Source organism: Jaculus jaculus, chromosome 16, assembly GCF_020740685.1.
Source record: "Jaculus jaculus isolate mJacJac1 chromosome 16, mJacJac1.mat.Y.cur, whole genome shotgun sequence".
NCBI lineage: Eukaryota > Metazoa > Chordata > Mammalia > Rodentia > Dipodidae > Jaculus > Jaculus jaculus.
The window spans coordinates 56,231,085-56,249,212 of NC_059117.1; the positions used below are offsets into that span (position 1 = coordinate 56,231,085).

Consider the following 18,128-nt stretch of genomic DNA (forward strand, 5'->3'; position numbering starts at 1 on the left):
AAACAAAACAAAACTGTCAGCGTAACAGTGTTGTGTGGATCTGAATGGTAGATGCGGTTTCTAAGAGCTTTGCCCTCATGACCAAATTAATCACTTTATCACAGAAGTGAGTTATATTTGCATGAGAATGGATTTCTTATAAACTCGCCTTTCTGTGTTGCATTTCACCATGTGAAGAAAGCCCTCATTGGTGGTGGCCTGGTCCCTGTATCCTTAAGGCTTGTTTATTTTCTTATGCTTGTATTGGCTTGATTACTAAAAGTGCTCTTAGAATTGTGCACAGTACTTTTGGGATGTTGTATTTTTACTGACTCATATATATAATACAATGCTTTCACAAATTCATTGAGGTTTTTTAAAAAATATTTTTTATTATTTGTCAGTGTTGGTGGCGGGGTGGGGGGTGAGGAATGGCACACCAGAGCCTCTTGTCACTGCATATAAATTCTAAGTGGATGTGCCACTTTGTGTATCTGCTTCATGTGGGTACTGGGGAACTGATCTCAGGCTGTCAGGCATTACAAGCAAGTGCCTTTAACTGCTGAGCTATTTCTTCAGCATCCCCCCCCCCCATTTTATTTATTTATTTGAGAGAGGGAGAGATAGGAAGAGAGAGAGGGAGAGAGAGAGAATGGGCACGCAGGGTCTACTGCCACTGCTAAAGAACTACAAACACCCATTTTGTGCATCTGGCTTTACGTGGGTACTGGGGAATCGAACCCAGGCTGTCAAGCATTGCAAGCAAGCACCTTTAACTGCTGAGCCATCTCACCAGCCCTCTCCCCATTTTTAAAAAATATGTTTTATGTATACATCTAAGAGAGAAAGGGGGTGGAATATGGTGGTACCAGGGCCCCTGGCTACTGCAGAGGAATTTTGGATGCATACACCATGTTGTGGATCTGGCTTTACATGGATATGGGGGAATTTAACCTGGGCCAGCAGGCTTTGCAAGCAAATGTCTTAAATCACTGAGAATCTCCCCAGCCCCTGAAATTTTAAAGATTAGAGATATTACCCCAAACAGGTAGGAACCTTGTTTTACCTGAAGACTTATTTTTTTCCTCATAAAGCATCTATTTTGCTATGCAATATGTTTTTCTACAAATAAAAACAGAGTTTAGATTCTTTTTTCTTTATTCAGGTATTCTTATTTGATTGAATCGTATTTTTACAAATAGGCTCAAGATAAAGTTAAATCTGCACAGTATTTTATTGAGATTGGATTAATTTCACCCCTTCTTGAAACTGTGGCCTTCATTTAGATATTATTAATTTTTGAGGGCTGTGGAGATTGCTCAGTTGTTAAAGTGTTTGCCTGGTAATTACAAGTACCTGAGTTTGATTTCCGGTACCCATGTTAAATGCCGGATTTGGTGGTGTGTACCTCTAACCCCAGAGCTGGGGTAAGTGGCTAGAGGAGGAGCTGTGGCTCACTGGACAACTGTCTCTCCCAATTGAAACTCTCCAAGCCATTGAGAAACCCTGCCTCAAAAGAAAAGCAAACAAACCACCACACAGACAAAAGAAGAATGATGTTCCTGTGAGTGATGCTTGAGGTTATCTGGTTTCCATAATCTCTCTCTCTCTCTCTCTCTCTCTCTCTCACACACACACACACACACACACACACACACTTAAAAGTTATTTTTGAATGTACCAAGTGTTGTATATATTTACACCATCTCTATCATTCCATTTCCCCTGTTCCTCTGTCTTCTCACCTTCATTTGTATTCTCCTTCCATTGTTCATTATGCTGAGCCCAATGTACACAAAAGTTGTGAAAAGCTCAAGTATGGGAAGTTCTTATGGAGAAAAAGTGTAATTATGTTACTGTGTAACTTTTAAAATGTCTGAGAAGCTACAACTGCTTAACAGATGTGATTGCTTCATTGTTTCAAATTTGTGCCAATCACAGTTGATAGGATTTGATCACACTCTCATAGATTTATGAGATAAATTACAATATTGCATGACACACTTCAGATAGAAAACATCAATATAAGTTGGATATGATTTCTTGTTTAAGATAACAAGCCAGTAATTCTTTAAATCAGATGGCTGCTACTTTGAGAAAATATTTACCAGTTTTTGTGAAAATTAACATGAGCCTGTATTTCCTTAAGGGTGGCAAATTATTTTGGATTCTTATGTGTAGGTATAATTGTAAATGGCAGAGGTCTTATTTGTATTAGCTGTGGATGACCTATCAGACTTCCAAAGGCTTATAAAGAGATGAGGTTGAACATTCAGTTGTAAAAAAAGTTTAGCATAAAATCCACGTGGTACTGGATTTCTTTAAAGTGGTTTCATTAGGTATGTCTAAAATATTACTAGGCTTTTTCATTAAGTAGACATTCGTACACTGCATACAAATAAAATGGAAAAGAGTATTCTAACAGTGACAGGTTCCCTCATATTGTTACAACAAAAGAACTAGGAGTCAGCCTCTCAGTCCTGTTTTGTCTTACAGCAAATGTTAGAGCCATTTATTTAATTAAAAACCTCTGCTTAGACCATGCTTAACTTCATTCGGGAAGTCCATATAGCGGACACCCTCATTCCAACTCTGAGAGTCTTAAGTCTTCTGAGAGCTTAATGAGAAATTAGATCAAATTTGTGGAAACTATACGGATTTAATCTGTGATCAAAGGTTTTTAATTTTAATTTTATTTTATTTTGGGCTTTTCAAGATAGGGTTTCACTCTAGCTCAGGCTGACCTGGAATTCACTATGTAGTCTCAGGGTGTCCTTGAACTCATAGTGATCCTTACCTCTGCCTCCCAAGTGCTGGTATTAAAGGCATGCACCACCACCTAGCTGAAGTTTTTTATTTTTGTTTATTATTTTAAATTTTTTAGAGAGAGCAAGAGAGACAGACAGAAAGAGAGAGAATTGGTGTGCCAGGGCCTCAGCCACTGAAGTTGAACTCCAGACACTTGTGCCACCTAGTGGGCATGTGTGACCTTGTGCTTGCCTCACCTTTGTGCTTTGGCTTACATGGGATCTGGAGAGTAGAACATGAGTCCTTAGAAGAAAATTATTTGTATCATGGTTAGATTGAAAAAAAAAAAAAAAAGAAATTAGCTGGGCATGGTGGTACACACCTTTAATCCCAGCACTTGGAGGCAGAGGGAAGAGGATTGCCATGAATTTGAGGCCACCCTGGAACTATAGAGTGAATTGCAGCTTAGCCTGGGCTAGACTGAGATCCAACCTCAAATATTCCAAAAAAGAAAAAGAAAAAAAAATGATAGAGGATAGAATAAACCACACTGCATCTACCACACAGAGTTAGTATGTTAATGGAGGATAGGACATGCCACGCTGTATTTGCTATGCAGAGTTAGTATGTTAATCTTTGCTAAGTATAGTCTTTTAAAAATTATTTGAGAGAGAGAGAGAGAGATTGAGTGAGCATGCGCGCATGGATGCACCACGGCCTTCGGCCACTACATGCAAACTGCAGATGTGTACGCACCCTTGTGCATACGTGCGACCTTGCGCAGCTGTGTCACTGTGCATCTAACTTACATAGGGCCTGGAGATTTGAACATGAATCCCTAGACTTCACAGATAAGTGCCGTAAGTACTTAGCTATCTCTCCAGCTCTAAATGTAGTTTTAAAAAGCTTCCCCTTTCCAGAGATAACTCTTTAAATTGGTTCATATTCTTCCTTTCAGCTTTTATACTTTCACTCATTTATCTGCCATTAGCATTCTGTTTTTACTATTTACTTAATATTCTGTTATTCTGTTCTTCTTTCCCTTTCTAACCACATGTTCTTGAACTTTAGTGTTTTTTGTTTTTTTTTTTTTATGTGAGAGAGTGAGAGCACAAGAGAGAGAGAGAATTGGTGTGCCAGGGCCTCCAGCCACTGTAATTGAACTCTAGATATGTGTGTCACCTTGTGCACATGTGCAACTTTGTATGTTTGCATTACCTAATGTGTCTGGCTTTTGTGGGATCTGAAGGGTTGAGCATGGGTCCTTAGTCTTCTCAGGCAAGTGCCTTAACTGCTAAGCCATCTCTCTAGCCTTTTAATTTTTTTTTAAATTCTTGTTTATATTTCTTTATTTGAGAGAGGGCAATAGGGAGAGAGAGAGAGAGACAGAGAGAGAGAGAGAGAGACAGGGAGAGGGAGAGGGAGGGAGAGAGAGAGAGGGAGGGAGAGAGAGAGGGAGGGAGGGAGGGAGGGAGAGAAAATTGGCATGCCAGGGCCTCAGCTACTGCAAATGAACTCTAGGCACATGCACCATATTATGTGCACGCAACACCTTTTGCATTTCATTTTTGTGGATTCTGGGGAGCCACACCTTAGTTCTTTGGCTTTGCAGGTAAGTGTCTTAACCACTATACCATCTCTCCAGCTTCATCTTTCCCTTCTTACCAGTATTGAGTGGCCAGGGAACTGCATAGGCTTCTCAACAGGGCTCTGCAGATTTAGATTTTGAACACAGAAGAAAAGGTGCTGCTCTCTCCCAGCATTCTCAGGATCTCATGATGTCCCTCACTGCCAGCACCCTCAGGAGCTTCATGCTGGGTGTTTTTGTTCTTACAGACTAAATTGGTATTTCTTAATTGGCAAAAGTTTGCCTTTTAGTATAAAAATGCTATTTAAAAATAGCTTGAAAAAACATATTGTGTCTAATTTTTATATACTTGCTTTATTTTCACATGTGGGAGGCTAGGATATATGCTATTTGGATTATTTCATTTGTCTAACACATGTGCTTGGTTTGTACATACATAAGACATAGTTTTGCTCAACATTATGATAGGTTCCCAAGGAGCTATGTACTGACTCATTAATAACTATAATATGTCGGTTACTTTGTGATCCTTTGGAAAAAAAGATTAGGCATTTAAAAATGTTATCTGAATTTAATTCCTCATGTTGAAACTTAATTACTATTCTAGCTTATTTTTAAGCAATTTGATGGAAGTTTAGATCTAGAAGTATACTTAAACAAATGGTATTGACTTAAGATTTGGGTTGTAATTTCTTTGATACTGAAGAGAAACCATCACGTGTTGAAATTTTTTGACTACGTGCCCAACAGCTTGAAGCTGCCTTATAAAAATAATACCAGATATTAGACTATTGTTGCTTTAAGTCTTTTAACTGGAAGTATTTATTATTAAAATGAAAAGAAAAGGTGAATTGACATGTTTGAACCACTTCTTGCATATCAGTAGTCTCAGGGAGTTGTGTAATAACTGGACGGTGCTCATGGTACAGTGCATTATGATCTCTGCCTACACAGAGATGCTGTCATAATGAGATAAGGCTAGATGACACCACAGTTGGATTTGGTAGATGGTGTTTGCCTTTTGTTTTGTGTACATAATTAATATCTTTTGATGTCGACAGGTTGATAGGATATTTCTTTGATTTTTACACTTCTCTTAATTTCACAGCTTGGATTATCTCATAAACTCATCTAAAATACTAAAATTTCTTATAGAAGATTCCTTTTTTTTTCCTGTATTTTGCATCACAAATTTCCTATACATGCAGTTTTAGTTTCTGCCTTTTAGTAAGGGACAACTATGATTTATTTTCAATATTGGCCAGTGTGCGATGGGGGCACTTGAGGTATACAGTGTTTTTTTGTATCTGGGGTTTCTGTTGTCACCTTGGTGTGGTACACATTCCATAGACTTGCCCTCCACTTCAGGAGACGTACGCTGTGAGGCTGTGCATTTCCTCTTTATTCAGTTTATCTCACAAGTACCTTCACACTTTACACTCCACTGCAGTTACTAATTTTGAGCCCTAACTTCTTCCAGATCTGAGTGGTACAACTTGATTGACAAATTTGTCTTTATGTATGGTCAGATGAGTCTAGATTTGGAAAAGCATTGCTATTGTGTGTTGTATTCTACTGAATCTCGCAGAGTTAAATGTAGTTTGGATGCAGAGGGAAAAATTAATGATTGGAAGATAGAGAGTTTGTAAATTATTTATTTTGGCCCTGAGGAAGCTGAGCGGCCGAGTGAAAGACTCATAAACCATTTGTGCTAGTGCGGGTTGTCACTCTCAGTTATTCTAGATGGTTCTGTGATTAACTGCAGCACCTGCTAGACAGCCAGTACCCTCCCTTGATGCCAGCCGGGGTGCAGCCTGCTTCGTGACAATCAAAGCCAGTTGGTGGAAAGTTTATTTAGGTTGGAAGGAACAACTCTTTCAGGCAGTTGGATTGCCTTGTCCTATTTGTTTTGGGTGCTATGGAAGATCTTGTGTCCCAGTACGGAATCTGGAACATACACACTACCACAGCGAGGAGAGAATGACTTTCATTTCTCACTAAATACTTGAAGGTTTGAGCTTTGTTTTTTAATTGTCTCATATGAGAGAGACAGATAGAGAATGGGCATGCCAGGGCCTCCAGCCACTACAAATGAACTACAGAAGCATGTGCCACCTTGTGCATTTGGCTTACGTGGTGGGTACTGGAGAATTGAACCTAGGTCCTTAGGCTTTGCAGGCACTGCTTTAACTGATAAGCCATCTCTCCAGCCTTTGAGCTTCTTAATCTCAGACTAACTAAAACTTCCTCAACTGAAATGATTAGTATGCCAAAGCTGGTTCCCCTTTCTGGTACTTTTTCACTGAGCACCACGGCTCCTTGCCCAGGCAATGGCTGAGGTCCTGATTACAAAGCAGTATCAGCCTTCACAGGTCTTGTTACGCTGGTCATAAAGCAGTGCTTCTAGAATTCCTTGGAAATTTCAAATGGCAGATAGTGTGCTTGCTTTGTGTGTAGAAGTAGTTCTTGTCCTGCGGTCAGAGTTTAATTCAAGCCCAGAACATGAGGTTTGTTTCTACCTGTTCCAAGTAACTTGTTTTCATGTAGTCATTCAGCTTTCAAACACGAATAGTTGAGGATACTGAAGACTGCATAAAGAAATGTTGGATGTAGTCTTGTATTCAGTTGCATTTTGACTTACTAACTTGCTTCTCATCAAACATTGATTAACACGTATGCAGCCCTCTGGGAAGAACTCTACATCGCTGCTGTGGCTGCTGCTGCTCTTTAAGGCAACCTTGCTTTAGAGATAGATTGCTTTGTACCATCCTAAGCATTTTAAGTATTAATTCATTTTAATATAATAACTTATTGCTATATTTATATTGTTATCCTGGTTTACAAAGGAGCCTTTGCTAAGGCAATAAGGATATACTTCTTAAAAAAAGAAATGGAAATATTTATGATTAGTCTCATTTAAATCTGTTTAGAGATTGCTATCCAAGTAGTTTAATAACAGCCTTTATTGAACATTTAATTTTGGGTGTGATACCATATATCTTATTTTACTTTGAACAATAAATGATTACTGTCTTTGTCATGATGAAGAAATTGAAGCTTAGAGTGGTCAGATGAATTGCCTGGGGTTATGCAGCTTGGTGGTAGGGAGCTGGAATTTGAATGAAGATCTGTCTGCCCCTCCTAGTTAGCTCTTACCAGCCACATTCCCAGTAGAGGTTGGGATGTAACTGAAAGTGGGAAGCTAGGTAACTGGAGACCTTTGTGGGAAGTGGGCTTAGAATTGCTCAGTCTTTTGTTGTTGTTAGTAAAGTTAAAAATCTGAATTTTTGTCTGAAATGTCCAGTTTGTAAAATCTTGCAATTTATTGTGGTGAATTATTTGCCAACTGGAGGTGATCTGTGGATGCTCTTTCCAGTTTCTGTATATTGCCTTACTTTAAAAGAGGGATTTTCAGACAAAACATTTAATGTTTTTGTAACCCTATAGTTCATTACACACCTCAGAAAATATTTAATTGAACTTGGATTTCAAGATATTGGTAATTCAAGTATAGTCTGTAGCATAGAGTTTTATGAGATCAAACTCAAATTTTGAAAACATAACCAAGCATTAAATGATAACCATGTTTATTGAGCCCCCCCTTCACTGCTGTTCTAGTGACAGTACTTTTATTTTCTCTTTTCCTTACTTGTCCACATTTGTTTTCCTATGATTTGCATCATGGGTGGGGGGATTTAAGATGAATGTAGTTTTTAATTGAAATACCTTTATGAGATTATAGGTGGAATTCAATCAGGCAGTGTCATGACTTTTAATAGAATTTAGCACAAAAGCAAAGTTCCAGTAAACTGGGAAGAGTTTGAAATAAAAGTTACTGGTAGTTTGTAGTTTCATTAAGTGATTTTATGTTACTTAAAATCCAAATATCTTTGAAAATAAGACTAATTAGTTGTGTGGGTTCTTCCACAAACCTGAACAAAGGACCTTATCTAATTTCATTATTTTGGGATTACTTAAAATAATTTTTTTGTTGTTGTTTTTGAGGTAGGGTCTCACTCTAGCCAAGGCTGACCTGGAATTCACTATGTAGTCTCATGGTGGCCTTCAACTCATGGTGATCCTTCTGCCTCTGCCTCCTGAGTGCTGTGATTAAAGGCATGCCCCACCACACCTGGCCAGTCCTCCCTCCCTTTCTTCCTTCATTTTTTTTTTTTTTCCTGAGAGCAAGAAAATGGGCATGCCAGGGCCTTTTGCCACTGTAAACAAACTCCAGACACATGTGCCACCTTGTGCATCTGGCTTTATGTAGGTACTGGGGAATTGAACTGTGTTATTAGGCTTTGAAGGCAAATACCTTAACCGCTGAGCCATCTCTCCAGCCCTCATCATGAATTCTTTAGTGTGTCCGTTATGTCCTTCACATGGCATATAACCTATAAATTAAAATTACTGACAGTTCATAATAATTTTTTGGTCTATAATATTTCTTCAGCAGTATTTGCTTGGTCAAAGTAACTTTCAGAACTGTCAGGAAAACTTTTTACTTAGATAAGACAATGGGGCCAGGATTATAGGTTGGTGGTAGAGCATTTACCTGACATAGATGAGGACTCAGGTTCATTCCCCAGCACAATAAAATGAAAACAACCTGAAATAATAGTTTATATTAATTAAAGAGACTTTGACTAAACACCCACCCACCAAGCACATGGAAACAATCAGGAACCCCTGCTTCTTTCTTTTTGCTCTCTGACTTTGATAGCAGTTTGTATTTCTTTTTCCTGTGATAAAACTCAGATGAATGGAATTAGTTTTTTTTTTTAAATTTTTATTTATTTATTTATTTGAGAGCGACAGACGCAGAGAGAAAGACAGATAGAGGGAGAGAGAGAGAATGGGCGCGCCAGGGCTTCCAGCCACAGCAAATGAACTCCAGATGCGTGTTCCCCCTTGTGCATCTGGCTAACGTGGGACCTGGGGAACCGAGCCTCGAACCGGGGTCCTTAGGCTTCTCAGGCAAGCGCTTAATCGCTAAGCCATCTCTCCAGCCCTGGAATTAGTTTTAAAAGATAATATATGATAAAGTTCAAAGCCTTTCCTCTAGCAGCAGTAAGCAGATCCTCCCTCCCCCTTGCCTTCATGCATATGTGCTGGCTCTCTCCTGTGATGGCCTTTTTCTACTTGTCTGCATTTCATTGCCTCCCCTCCAAATTCTTGAAGGCAGTCACTATCTAATGTTCATTTCTGTAGATTTGTGATATGCATTGAGTACTAGCTGAATAAATGAAATTCTTAAATTCAGTCTGTATTTTGCATCTTCTACCTGAAATAGCAGAATAGTAGTACATATATTAATGTAATTTTAAAAATAGATTTAATGGCTGTAGAGGAAACACATTGTAGAGATGTGATTGTGTATAGAAATCACTAAGGTTTGTGGGTGTGACAATTCTTCCTTGGCTTGAAAATGGACCTGGTCCTCTTTACTATGATTAACAAAAGTTTACTTTGTTCAGAGTTTTCAAACTTAATCTAATTTAAGAATGAATTTACTAAATAAATGTCAATGTACCATGTTGCAGTTTTAAAGGTATGCAAAAGGAATAGTGGATGATAGAAGGTTTTATAATTAAAAGGAACCTGGATAGGAATCTGAAGAAGCAAAATTTAGAAATGGTGGAGGGAACCAGTATATTACTGTGTAGATAGAGGATTATTTGGCATAAGAGAGGTGGATGGGTTTCTGGTATCCATCTTCAAGATTGTTTGTCTGTGGGAGATGAGTTGAGCATCCAGAATACATTGGTGCACCTAACACCAATGTCTGGCATGGTGCTGCGAATGTCGATGAGCAACTAAAATACATGAAGAGGGAATGGTTGAAGCTTTTGGTTCATATACTTTAGGCAGGTTATTACAAAGCAGAAATCACCATGCATGTCCATAGTAGAGAATAGAGTTTTTATGTTCCTTAAATAACTTAGATGCTTTAAACTCTGGCCAACCCAAAGAAATATGAAATGGCCCTATTTAGTTTTGTTTTTAGAAAGTCATTAGCTCTCACTAGAAGGTGTCTTGGGATAAGCCTTCTGAAAATTTTTAAGTTGTTTTGTTTCTAGAAAGTTACTGGCTGTCACTGGAAGGTATCTTGTGATAAACTTTCTAAAAACTTCAAGTTGTTTTGCTTCTAGAAACACTTTGGGTTTCAGTGGAAGGTATCTTTGGATAAGCTTTTTACACACTTTTCAAGCTGGGAGATTTCAGCTGGAGTGTCTAAAGGGTCACTCTAAGCAACCTTCTATATTAAAATAAATATGTGCAAGCTTTAACGAAAGGGTCTTAGAGTTTGCAGATGATCCTAAAATTGGAGCTGGAATAATGAGGAACAATGCAATCAGATTCAAAGAGATGGAGATTGTTTAGGTGATTGGGCCAGCAGATGGCAAATGCGGTTCAGTGTAGACAAATGTAAAATAATTATCTTAGGAACAAAGAACCAATCACACAGCACACTGATCAGGAAAAAATTTGTGAGTTATTGTAGGAAACCATTGAAACAGTTAACCCGGTGCACAGCTGCAGCAAAAAAGGCAAGCAAGAAACCAAATTAGCAGACGGATGGAATATAAAGCAAGAGGCAATACTTCTAGTGTGTTAAGAAACTTGCTAGACCCCCATCTCAATTACTCAGTCTGGTATTAGTTGATGGGGCAACTTTAGGAAGAGTACATTTTTGCCTTGAAGATGGACTAGAAATTAAACCAAGCAAATCTGATGAATAAGGTTTGAGATGTGCACTAGTTTAAGAACTTTGAGTTCACAAACTTTCACATGGTCTCTACTCACCGGAAGTCGGTGTCACTATGGCTTCTACTGCCCAGGGCCTTGCCAGCCCCTTTCTTGTTAGCAGGGGGCTGGCCACCTCTCCTTTCTCACAGCTGACAAAGTGTAATGCTGAGCAGAGGGCCTTTGGTGACTTGAGAAGTATGAGCATGAGGCCTGTGAGCTTCTGAAGAGATGCTGTGTCCTGACCTGTTGTTCTTGATGCAGTTTTCCCTCTGTTTGCAGGCTTCATTCAGGCTGTGGAGGCACGGTGTTCTCTGTACTTCTTCACTCTTGGTTCCGGTACAAATGGAATTCTCCAGCCTTGTTTCAGGTTGTTTTTTTTGGGGGGGGGGGTAGTTAGTTTTCCAGAAACTAGTTAATAAATTGCTTTTGAGTTAGAATAATCAGAATATATATATGTTTGTAGCTTAAATTAAGAGCCTTAACTGGTCTCATGTTAGGATTCTGTATATTTTTTTTTTTTTTAGTCTTGCATGTGTTTACATTGTGTGGAATATTGTCTGTCTAAGTCACTTTCCAGAGAAGAAGAAAACTGAAATGCATGTCTGTCTTCCTCTCAAGCATAATCATAAAATTAATTTCATGCAGTTCAATAGTGTCACTATTAAAAATTACTGCTGAGATCTAGCATACCTGTTAGAACAATATTTATATTTCTTTATGCTTTATTTCCTTATTTTTCTGGTTGCTTTGAGTCAAGGTCTTACTGTGTAGCTCAGGTTGGCCTCTAACACATTATGTAGTCCATGCCAACTTGAAAATTATGAAAGTCCTCTCTCTTATCTCAGCCTCCTGAGTGCTGGGGTTATGGGCCTGTGCCACACACCTAGCTTTCCTTATATCTTATCTCCCAAGTACCATTTTCTCATTTTGTTTTGGAGGAAACAATACCATGACTCTGATTATATCACCTGAGTAATAGGTGGTAGAGTCAGGGATTCGGTCTCAAGTTTTCTGATACCTCTACCATTGTTTTTGTATTACTGTTGTTTAACAAATATTCACTGAAGAGAATATGTGAATAACATTTCTGCATTAGGAATTATTGCTTATAACTTAAACTTGTGTTGACTGGCTATATGAAGATGTAGTATTGGCTTTTATCACCTAAACAGTATTGTAATAGTTTTTGCTTCTCACATCATATTGGCTCGTTCTAGTTCTGGTCTTTGTCCATTACACAGGTTTGAAGTATGACCATGGGCAGAGGCAAGTGAGCAGCAATGTGCAGGCTAGTGCTTGGAAAGAAATTGAAATGATCCAAAGTTTATTTTTGAAGTTTTTCATCTTTTTTTTCCTCTCTCTCTTTTTTAAATTGACAACTTCCATAATTATAGGCAATAAACCATGGTAATTCCCTCCCCCTCACTTCCCCCTTTGAAACTCCACTCTCCATCATATGCCCTCCCCCTCAGTCAATCTCTTTTTTTTTTGATATCATCTTTTCCTCCTAATATGATGGTCTTGTATCAGTAGTGCCAGGTACTGGAGGTCATGGATATTCAGACCATTTTGTGTCTGGAAGAGTGCATTGTAAGAAGTCCTACTCTTTCTTTGGCTCATATTCTTTCTGCCACCTCTTCTTGGAAGGTGTGATAGAGATATTTTAGTACTGAGCGCTCCTCTATCACTTCTTCTCAGCACTATGGTGCCTTCTGAGTCATCCCAAGGTCACCACCATCTGAAAAAGAAGCTTCTCTAACCAAAAGTATGAGTAGCATTAATATATAGGTACAGACATTAAGAGAAGTGCTTACTGGGCAGTTTGGTGAGGATAATATATACAGTTAGCCCGACACCAACAGACATTATTCATCACTTCCCCTGTTACAGGTTTTCAGTGTCAGGCATGTATTCCCTTCTATGGAGTGGGCCTCCAATCCAATTAGAGAGTGGTTGGTTTCCCCCAGACATGCCACTATTGCAGATGTTGGCTCATTTTGGCCTGGGTGGCCAAATTTAAGGCTTGCAGTGTCCGCTGTGAGTCTCTTCACTGGTGATTTCTTTCTCCTATGGAGCTGCATGCAGTGTAGTGTTTTCCAGCTGTTTGTCAGCTGGTCTACATGGAGGAGGTTTTCAGCTCAGCTCTAGCAGGATTTTTTAGTGGCCTTGCAGCCCGAGCATGTGGAGTCTTCAGTGATAGAGTCTTATCTATTCCTGGTGAGAAACCAAGAGCCTTGAGACCTTTCTGGCCAACAACTCACTGGAAGTTATTCCACCCCTGGCACTGCTTTTCATCATTTCTAAAGTGAAGTGGCATTCTTCCATTTGACTGGTGTTGGTGTCCTTCAACTCATGACTCCCATATATGTCAATTGTCGAAATATTTACCTTTGATGTGTCATGGCGTCTACAACATCCTTGTCTTTGAAAGTAGGTGTTTCAGGATGGTCATTCTGGGTTATGGGCAGCATTAGGAAGGCAGGAGTGAAATGGAACTGTGTTCAGTGTCTGTGTGAATACTTGATAGTAGTACTTTCATTCAGGTTGCTCTTTAAAAGATTTTGTCACTGGAGAGATGGCCCGGTACATAAAAGTGCTTGCAAGGCCTGATGGCCCGGGTTCCATTCCCCATACCCATGTAAAGCCAGATGCTCAAAGCAGCACATGCCTTTGGAGTTCATCTGCAGTGGTAGGAGGCCTTAGCGTACCCATTTCCTGTCTCATTCTCTCTTTCCCCCTCTCCTTGCAAATATGTGTGCGCACATGTGCAAACACACAGAATGGGTACACCAGGACTTTCTGCCACTCCAAACAAACTTTAGACACCTGTGCCACTTTGTGCATCTGGCTTTATGTGGGTACTGTGGAATTGAACCCAGGCCGTCAAGGCTTTGCAAGAAAGTGCCTTTACTGAGCCATTTCTCTAGCCCCAGATTACTCTTTAAAAAAAAAAAAAATATTTATTCATTTATTTGACAAGGAGAGAGAGAGAATGGGAGCACCAGGGCCTACAGCCACTGCAAACGAATTCCAGATGCATGCACCACCTTGTGCATCTGGCTAACATGGGTTTCTAGGGAATCGAACCATGGTCCTTTGGCTTTGCAGGCAAGTGCTTTAACTGCTAAGCCATCCCTCCAGCCCCCAGAGTACTCTTATGAAGAAAATACTAGTGAGCTTAAATGGGTCTTTGAAATCTTGTAAGTACGCCTCAGTGAAGGTCAAAACTTCATTTAGCATTCAGTGAAATGTCTTTAGCCCTCTTGCACACTTAATTGCTTGTATTATATGCTCTTATAGTAAAGAATATAGGTATATTTGGCAAAGTAACCATTTTATTTATGTGGTGTTAAGGGTAGTTGACATTTTAAATTCTCATCTTTAAACGTACATTTTTGTAAAATGGAGTTACCATATAGAGAATATAGAGCCTAGAGCTGACTACTTAGTGGCTAACTAAATACTAAAGTTGATAAGCCAGATTATTGAAGACTAACCTGCATGTCCACATGTAGGTGGTGTGAGAGTTATTTTAGGAGAACTCTGCCTTTCTAGAGGCACTGGTCTTCTGCTCCTTTTTGGCATGCTGGTTCCTCTGCAGCAGCAGGAGTTGAGGTGGCACTCTTTGTTGCCACGCAAAATGGAGTTCTTGGCTGTGAAGAATACCCTCAGGACTTAGTTTATTTTGCTTCTCTTGGCTGCTTTTTTTGGCCATTTCCTGTGCTAAAAGACAAGTCTTACTGTCATGAACAACACACCTGACAGCAATGAGTTTGTGGCTGAGGCCTACCCTGCACAGACTGGTGGGTACTCAGGAACAGTATAGTCTGTAGCCAAGGCTTGAACAGTCTAGCACTGGTGGGTAATCAGGAGCAGTGTGGCCTGTGGCTGAGGCCTACACTACACAGACTTGTGAGTAGTCAGGAGCTGCATTGGCCTTATCACAAAAACCTTGTTGGTGAGCTGGAGAAATGGCTTAGCAACTAAAGCATTTGCCTATGAAACCTAAGCACCCAGGTTCAGTTCTCCAGGACCCATGTAAGCCAGATGCAGTGTGGCACATGCATCTGGAGTTCATTTGCATTGGCTAGAAGCCCTGGTATGCTGATTCTCTCTATCTGCCGCTCTCTCTCTCCCTCTCTGTAAAAATAAGTAGATAAATAATATACTTAAAACAAAAAACTTTCTTGGAGTCATTTCAGAAGACCAGTGGCTTCGTTTATCCTTACAGTGGGATTGGCCTAAATTTAATTCTACCTACCTGCTTGCTTCCTTCCTTCTTTCTCCTCTTTCTTAAATTTTTTTGGTATAATTTTATTTCTTGCTTTAAAATGATAGAAAATTCTATGTAACAATGGATTTTGTGAGTTTATCCTAAAAAGATTGGGTTATTTACTAGTAATGAAGTATTTCTGATTTAAAAGATTCTTTTATATAAAAAAAATCTTATATGTCTATTGCTTTTTTTTTTTTTTTTTTTTTAAGTGTCTTGAGGTAGGGTTTCACTCTGGTCCAGGCTGACCTGGAATTCACTATGTAGTTTTCGGGTGGCCTTGAACTCATGGTGATCCTCCTACCTCTGCTTTTCAAGTGCTGTGATTAAAGGCATGCACCACCACACCAGGGCTAATTTTTTAAATTATTTGCATATGTACACATACATGCACATGCCCAGACCCCTTTGCCACTGAAATGGCTTAGGTGGGTAGCTTGGGAATTGAACTGGGGACAGCAGGCTTTGCAAGCAAGCACCTTAAACCTCTGAGCCATCTCTACAGCCTTTGCTTTTTGTTTTGCTTAATGGCCTGTTACAAACAGAAAATGAACACGTATATTTCTTTTCATAATTACATACCATTTTGTTTATGGATGTTTACTAATTTGTTTAGCTGGTTCCTATTGATGGTTATTTGAGTCACTGGAGTTTTTCACTGTGATAAGCAATATTGCACTCAAGATATTTTTGATATTATATTTACATAAATATATTTATATACCCTTTATTATGTCCTGTGGACATAGGTCGGCATGCTTTGCAAGCAAGTACTTTTACCTACTTTTATAGTCAGTTTTGTGTTGCTGGCAGAAAACACCTAATCAGGAGCAGCTTATGGACTTGAGGGGAAGCTCCATGATGGCAGGGGAAAATGATGACATGAGCAGAAGGTGGACATCACCTCCTGGTCAACATCAGGTAGACAACAGCAACAGGAGAATGTGCCAAACACAGGCAAGAAGAAGCTGGCTATAACATTCATAAGCCCGCCCCCAGCAATACACTGCCTCTAGGAGGATCAATTTCCCAAATTGCCACCAGTTGGGAGCATAGCATTCAGAACACATAAATTCATGGGGGACACCTGAATCAAACTGTCACTTCCACTGAACCATCTCCTCAGCCTCTCAACTTTTTTAAAAAAAATAATTTATTTGTATATTGATCTTTTAAAAATAACAAGCTGAGGAATTTTGTTTTGTGTTTTATTTTGTGAAATTATTACCACTTTTAATTTTTCTGTGCTCAAATATATGTTTCATGCTAAATTTTTCATCCTTAATGGATTTTAAAGCATATAACAGATTTTAGTTGATGAGAACTTTGGAATCTTAATTTGTGAGCATATATTTTGTATTTTCTGTGTATTTGCTTCATAGGTTTCATTGCATACAAAACTCACAGTCCCAGATTTGGAGCGAGAAACACTAGAATATCTTCTAGTTAGCTTTTGCATTTATGAAATGGAGATAATGGTTTGGTACAATGTTCATTCATAGTGGTCATTAGCTGCAGGAAGAAGTAAATTGAAATCACAATGGAGGACACACATGGACCTATACCGATAAAGATACAAGTTGAATGTTCCTTATCTGAAATGCTTGGGACCAGTAGATTTTGGGTTTTTCTGGTCTTTGGATTATTTAGAATACATGAGATATTTTGGAGATGGATTGAAGTTTAAACATGAAATTTTATTTGTATATATACCTTCTGTTTATCATCTGAAGGTATTTTGTATAATATATTTTTAGTATACCTTATTTTAACTGCACGCTCTCACATGAGGTTGGAGGTGGAATTTTCCCACTTGGTGATATCATGTCAAGGGCTCAAGATGTTTCAGTTTTTAGAGCCTTTTGAATATAAGGTTTTTGCATTAGGGATACTCAGTCTAACTGTGTATGTGTGTGTCCACATACATACTCCATATATTCTACTTTTTGTATTATGTCTGATTGTAAAATGTCAGATCATTAATGGTCAGTGTTCTGTGCAATTCAGTAAATTGCATTTATTATCTACCAAGGGGGTGTTACTGTTGGAGAGACATTAGTTTAGTGGATCTTTAATTGAACACTCAGTTACCTTCTGGGGCTGACCAGATAGCAGTTGAGTAAATCAGACTGCTGAGTTTCATCAAGAGACATTCAAACTGAAGTAAAACTAGAGTGTCCTGGTAAGCAAATGACCACTTTCAGTGGAATGGAACTTTCCACTTGGGGCCTGTGCTATGCTTTCTGGAAAAATCATAAACTAGGGACTTAAAATAAATATAAAGCCATTACTCTGACAGATTGCCATTAACAGATAATGTTCAGGTAGTGGAAGTTGGGGAAGCATTGCTTTGGAGGTCTAGGTGCTGGTCTTGGAAGCTCCCAGGTTCCTTCCTCTCACAGAATTCTTTGACTCTCTGATCATTTCTAGTCACTAGAATTGCCTTACTTGACTTTTCTGACTTGAGAAAGGATGCCTGTGACAAGTCTGCAACAGAAATGCAAGAGATGAGAGTTACTCTGCACGAGAGTGCAAAGGGATAAGTGCACATTGTAATCCGCATGTCAAGCGAAGGTGACCGTGCAGCAGAATCTGTGGGTGGAAGCCCCTCCCATAAGAGCATTTCAGTGCTATTGAAGCCAGCAGGAGCTTTGGCATACCTACCAGCTCAGTCTTGGTATGCACACATGAAATTATTTTATGACCTTATTTTCTGGTTTTAGAAACCCGACAGTCCAGGAGAGATTGCGATGTACAGCCACTAAGGCTCACTTTGGTGACTTGGGGTAA

General features: G+C 39.2%; 1 protein-coding gene across 4 annotated transcripts in view; it reads left to right on the forward strand.

Annotated features, from left to right (window-relative positions):
* The window catches only part of Tbc1d5 (TBC1 domain family member 5), a 453,289-nt gene that overhangs the window by 51,983 nt on the left and 383,178 nt on the right, over positions 1-18,128 (forward strand). For 3 of the 4 annotated variants that reach the window (XM_045136200.1, XM_045136202.1, XM_045136203.1), the window contains exon 2: positions 11,345-11,432. The exons of the other annotated variant lie outside the window; for it this stretch is intronic. The gene's annotated coding sequence lies outside the window, so the exon portion shown is untranslated. The remainder of the gene's footprint in view (positions 1-11,344; positions 11,433-18,128) is intronic. 4 annotated transcript variants of the gene reach the window in all.